The 5,671-nt window shown below is 40.2% G+C and overlaps 1 protein-coding gene across 1 annotated transcript in view; it reads left to right on the forward strand.

Annotated features, from left to right (window-relative positions):
- Positions 1-5,671, forward strand: part of cntnap2a (contactin associated protein 2a) — a 384,903-nt gene that overhangs the window by 366,798 nt on the left and 12,434 nt on the right. The window lies entirely within an intron of this gene.

Genomic DNA, 5,671 nt, shown 5'->3' on the forward strand with positions numbered 1-5,671 from the left:
ATCTATCTATCTATCTATCTATCTATCTATCTATCTATCTATCTATCTATCTATCTATCTATCTATCTATCTATCTATCTATCTATCTATCTATCTACTGTGTGAAGTAAATGTACTTTTAGATTTTGTCCACTAGAGAACGCCAAAGACCTGTATAGTGACTTGGCTTTGCCTGATTCATCTTCTTCTGTTTGGTTGTACATGTGGCAGATCCAGTGCTGTGAAAAATAAAATTTTCACAGGACTCTGTTCAGTCCTGGGTACTTCCTGTGATTTATTAGCTTGTGGAACCACATTTCACAGCAATATTTTTGAAATAATCAGCCTCCGACATTGTTGTGGGGAAATTTGACCCTTTCATCTTGTTTAAGTTCATTGAGGTTTGGCGATTCATTTATGCAAAGCTTTCTTAAGGTCCACAGTGCCGCAGTGTTTCAGTCAGATCAGACATGTTGACAGGGCTTTGGGTCACTGCAGCACCTTAGTTTATTTCTTTTTCAGCCATTCTGTTGTAGTTTTGCTGCCGAGCTTGGGGTCATTGTCCTGTTACATGACCAAGTTTTAGCTGTCGGACAAATGGCCCCACATTTGACTCTAGAAGACTTGGTATACAGAGACGTTCATGATGGACTGCAAGGTGGCCATGTGCTGTGGCTGCGAAACAAGCCCTAATAATCACCCCTCCACCACCGTACTTGACAGTTTGAGGTGTTCTTCCTGATCATCCACATCTCCACTTTGGTCTTATCTGTCCTAAAGACACAGTTCCAAAGTCTTGTTATTTATTCAGGTGCAAATTTGCACATCTGAGTCCTGCTGCCATGTTCTTTTTACACATGAGTGGCTATCTTGTGGCAATCCTTTAATCATAACTGTTTGGTATTTTTCTAATTGTATTGTCATGAACTTTAACATTTAACATGCTTACAGAGGCCTGTAAAGTCTGAGATGTACCTGAGCTTTCTGTATATTCACGGTCCGACCTTGTACTGAATTTGCCTGAAAGGTTGTGATATTAGTTTAACACATGACTGAATGTTTCAAACAAGCAAACTGCCCAAATTTCTGCCTTTACAGAGGTGCTCGCATTTGCTTATTATGAATTAGCCAAGTGCATTTGATTAGCAGCACGTGGCTGCTACTTACTATTCTTTTTTCACATGACTGTATTTTTAAATATGCAAACCCTACTGGGTGGTTTTTGGATCTGCATGTTTCAATCTTCCCAGATCATTTAGACATTCAGCAGTATGGATTTGACATACATTTCAGTTTGCTTTTTTTAAAATGGCTTAATCTTTTTTAGATTTTCAAAGTGGCATCCTTTGCTACATGAGATAGCCTTCATTAATCCCACAATTGAGATTTTCACAATATTAGTTGGTTTTATTCGATTTTACAGTGACTCGTGATGCATTTTAATGTCGCCACCCCCTCCCCCCTTTGTCCTCTACTGCAAGTGCAGAGAAGGTCACTGAGGTTGAAGCAACATGTGACTTCTCTCACCAGCCAGAACTACTGATGCCGCTGCACACACCACAAGAGCCGAGAGGAATAAAACCCCATCATCAATCTTCAGCCAACTAAACCAGCACATATGCTTTAAGGACAAGCAAGTCCTGAGATGTTTGTTTATAACCAGGCTGACACATCAGTAAACCGAAATGTTAATTTTCTACATTGTAGCAAACATCATAACACTAAACCACACAGAGAGAGAAAATAGAAGAACAGGGAACAAATGCGGGTGTTTCCACATCTCATCGGATCTGCTCCACTTCTGTGTTTGGACCGCAGAGACAAGAGAGGCTGTCAGACAGCTGAGCTATCAGATTCTCTGTTTGTGGGAGAAAGCCGCCCTGTGTTTGGTGCAGTGCTCAAACGCACACTCACACACTGATCACAGAGACATCTCCAGTGTCACCTCGCAATCTGTTGATTGTGAGATGTGATTAGTTAACTAGGATAATGAAGGAAGAAATACAATAAGTAGACATTAGAGAAGCATAAAAGAGAAGACATGATCACACGGAGCCGAACACCTTCATAATCATCAGTGTACAGTGAAGATAGGCTTTTTTCTCAGGTAATTAACAGCACCAGAGTCGTGCTTCAAATTCACAAACACTATCAGATAAACACTATTAACTGAGCCTTAAATCTATGACGCATTTATCTATTCACTGCTCAAAAAAAATGAAGGAACACTTTGAAAACACATCTGATCTCAATGGGAAGCGAAAACCTGCTGGATGTCTACACTGATATGAACTGCGTAATGTGTTAGGAATGAAAGGATGCCACATCGTTTGATGCAAATGAAAAGCATCAACCTACAGAGGGCTGAATTCATAAACACCTCAAAAGAAGGAAAAGTAGAAAGATGATGCAGCAGACGCAGTTACCGAAATTACATTGCAGCAAATCATAACAGTACTCAGAAGATGCACGCATGTATGCATGCCTAACAACCTCAGGACATGCACCTAATGAAATGACAGATGGTGTCCTGGGAGACAGTCTGAGGTGCAACGTGGTGGCGTCAGATGGACAAAAACATAAAGTCCCAGAGGTTGTCTATTGGATTTAGGTCAGGGAAGTATCAATTCCTTCATCCTCCAAGAAACTGCCTGCATACTCTCCCCACATGAAACCATGTATTGTCTTGCACCAGGAGGAACCCAGGAGCCACCGCACTGGTGCCTGTAGTCCGTAAACGTCTGTGCAGTCCTCCATACATATGCCTCCCCAGGCTATCACTGACCCACCACCAAACTGGTCACACTGAACAATATTACAGGACACGCAGCCTCTCCAGACACTGTCATGTCCATCTCATGTGCTCAGGGTGAACCCATTCTCATCTGTGAAAAGTGCAGGCAACCAGAGTTGGACCTGTCAATTACAGTATTCTGTGGCAAATGCTAATAAGGCTCCACGGTCCACAAGGCTGTTTGTAATAGCTCTTGCCTAATCTTAATTTGTTCACATTATCGTAACGTAAGCTTTTAGATAGTATTTCACATTGACTATATGATCCCAGAAAACTGTTGATAGAAACCTTTATCCTGAAAACCATAAAAGCATTTACTATTACTATAATTGGTCAGTTCTTCAGTGAATCCACTGACAGAAAAACAACTATAGCTTTGATAATAGAAAAATTGAATTATTCTCAGGTTTATATAACCCAAGAAAAGGCTCTATAAAAGCATTTAGCATGTTTGCTGCTCCTGCTGAAATCTCAGTTTCGTGTCCTGAGGTTTGCAGTGTTTGCTGCCCAGGGAGATTGTGCTAAAGTAGTATTGATCATGTAGTGCAGGGATGATTCAACACATGCTTCTGTAAATGATGAAACCTTATGCTTAACGTTACCGTATCCTGTGTATTTATGTGTGTGCGAGTAAAAAAGTGTCCTTACATCAGCGCCTAAGCGGAGGATATTTATGGTTAGAGCAGGATGGAGAGTGCATGTATTTTGTTGCACATATCTGGGGTAATGGAGGGGGGAAGTAAGTCCTCATAAAAGAAAAAACTAGATTTTAGTATCAAGTCTTGGTTGAAGGTTAGGTTAAGTTAAGGGTTAGGTAACCGGTGGTTATAGTGAGGCGAAATCTGTAAGAAATTACTGCAATGTCCTTTAAAGTGACACAACTGTGTGTGTGTATGAATGTGGTAGGTGGGTGGTTGATGTACGGCGTATGGGCCTAGATCTATGCGTCCCGGTGGAATAGATGGGAGAGATGAGTCATACATCAGCCAGAGCAGCGGGCACGCTCCAGACTCTGTCCTCTGTGCTGCAAATCTGTCAAGTGTCTGTGTGTGTGTTTGAGTGTGTGCATGGACCGTGTGTGAGTCTTTCTAAGGGAATAGATTCAGAGGCAAAGTCAGAGAGAGAAAGAGAGAGCACTAGAAATTGTGACAGTGGGAAAGTACTATCATAGAGAGATGATTGTAACCCTGAGGGTTAGTTGTAAAGGACATGTACATCAGTACCAGTCTGAACTTCTGATTTCTCTCTTCTATTCTTTATCCCCCTGGCCTCTATTTTTCTGTTAACTGTCCGCACTGAATGAATGTGTCCCTCCCTTAAGGTGATACCAATTATTTTACACTGGATTTAAGAAAGATTGCCATTTCTTTATGTGACGGCTTTATTCTGAAGAAGCCTCTATTTGAAGTGGCTCCATGGGTGTAGTTGTTAACCCATTAGCCTTACATGTGAAAGATGTGAGGCAGAACCAGCCTACAAGCTATTGTACTTGTAGTCCAAAACCCAAATAAATGGGAGGGTAGCATCAGGAAGGACATCTGGCATAAAATCTGTGCCAAATCAAACATGCAGATCCAGCCACTGTGGCGGCCCTTTGGGAAATAAGAGAGCAGCTGAAAATACCTTCTATTAGCTGTTATTTGCAGACACTGGTCTACTTTTTCACATAGTTTTATTTCAAAATGCACCTGTTCTTTTCCTATAAATCTCCTTGGACTCTCCTATTAGCTGTTTTCAGCAAGATGTGATGTGAGACTGTTGCTGTGTCTGTAAAGTCTGTTGTATGGGGTTTAAGGAAATCTTTATAGAAATAAAGTTTATTAGTCATGTTACTATGTAAGCACCATTGCATAGAAACAGGTTTATCTGTGCTCCAAGTTTATCAGTATACAGATTAAGTTGATGTTCACAAAACAGGATCTGCTGCTATAGAGTTCACTTTCTTTAACTTCCTTTACATGTAATGATTTACAAGAAAATAATATGGTGCAATGCAGAACTCTTGAGCCAGCGTCATGTCCTGACATTTTTCTTCCAACTAAAGACTTTCTTTTAAGTTTTTAAAGTGGTCTTGCTCAATAGCTCTCTTGGCTGACTCAAGGAATCAATTAAAATTTTTAATTTTAGTCACTTTTTTACTAACAGCCTGTTGCAAAAACACATCATTTGTTCGCGTATTGTTAGCTGAATCTATGAAAATTGACAAAGGTAGAACAGTTTGATGGGTATAAAACAGTATTTTTGCACCAGCAAGGTGATTCCCAAATAACTGTCAGCCTAAAACTTGGCATATTTTGGCAGGGTGTGCAGTGTGTCCTTAAACGATTTGAGGATACTGGACAAATGGAGTACAAAAGACAAGGGACATGAGAGATATATTGAGACCTTTTGTTGATCTATCACTGAAGACTCATGAGAAATAAATAGACACTTTATTGATCCCACAAGAAAATGGTTTCAACGGGAGGTTGGCTGTCATTCTTGAGGAACAGAAACATGGAGAGGTGTGAAAATTACACAAGAACTGGAATGAAGATCAGTGGCAACAGGGCTTATGGAGTGGGATTTTTCTTTGCCATCTAGTAGTGTTGTATATTGTTGATTATACAGATTTGTTGTTTTGTTTTGCATTGTTACATATTGATAAATATTAGAGTGCCCACTTGTAAGAGAAATTGGAATTCAGATAGGGGGGCAGGTGCTAATAAGAATTTATTCTTCTTCCTGCTCCTTTTCACCCATGGCTGCAGTGCTATATTAATGGGAAGGAGGATTTGTATGTAGGAAATGAAATACTGTTGAACCATTAGGGGTGGGGGAAAAAATCGATACTGTGTAGTATCGTGATATTTTGTTTGCTAATAATGTATCGATACAGGGACAGCAGAAATCGATATT

The sequence above is a fragment of the Pundamilia nyererei genome, unplaced genomic scaffold (genome assembly GCF_000239375.1).
Source record: "Pundamilia nyererei isolate P.nyererei 1_Seehausen unplaced genomic scaffold, PunNye1.0 scaffold00007, whole genome shotgun sequence".
Classification (NCBI taxonomy): domain Eukaryota; kingdom Metazoa; phylum Chordata; class Actinopteri; order Cichliformes; family Cichlidae; genus Pundamilia; species Pundamilia nyererei.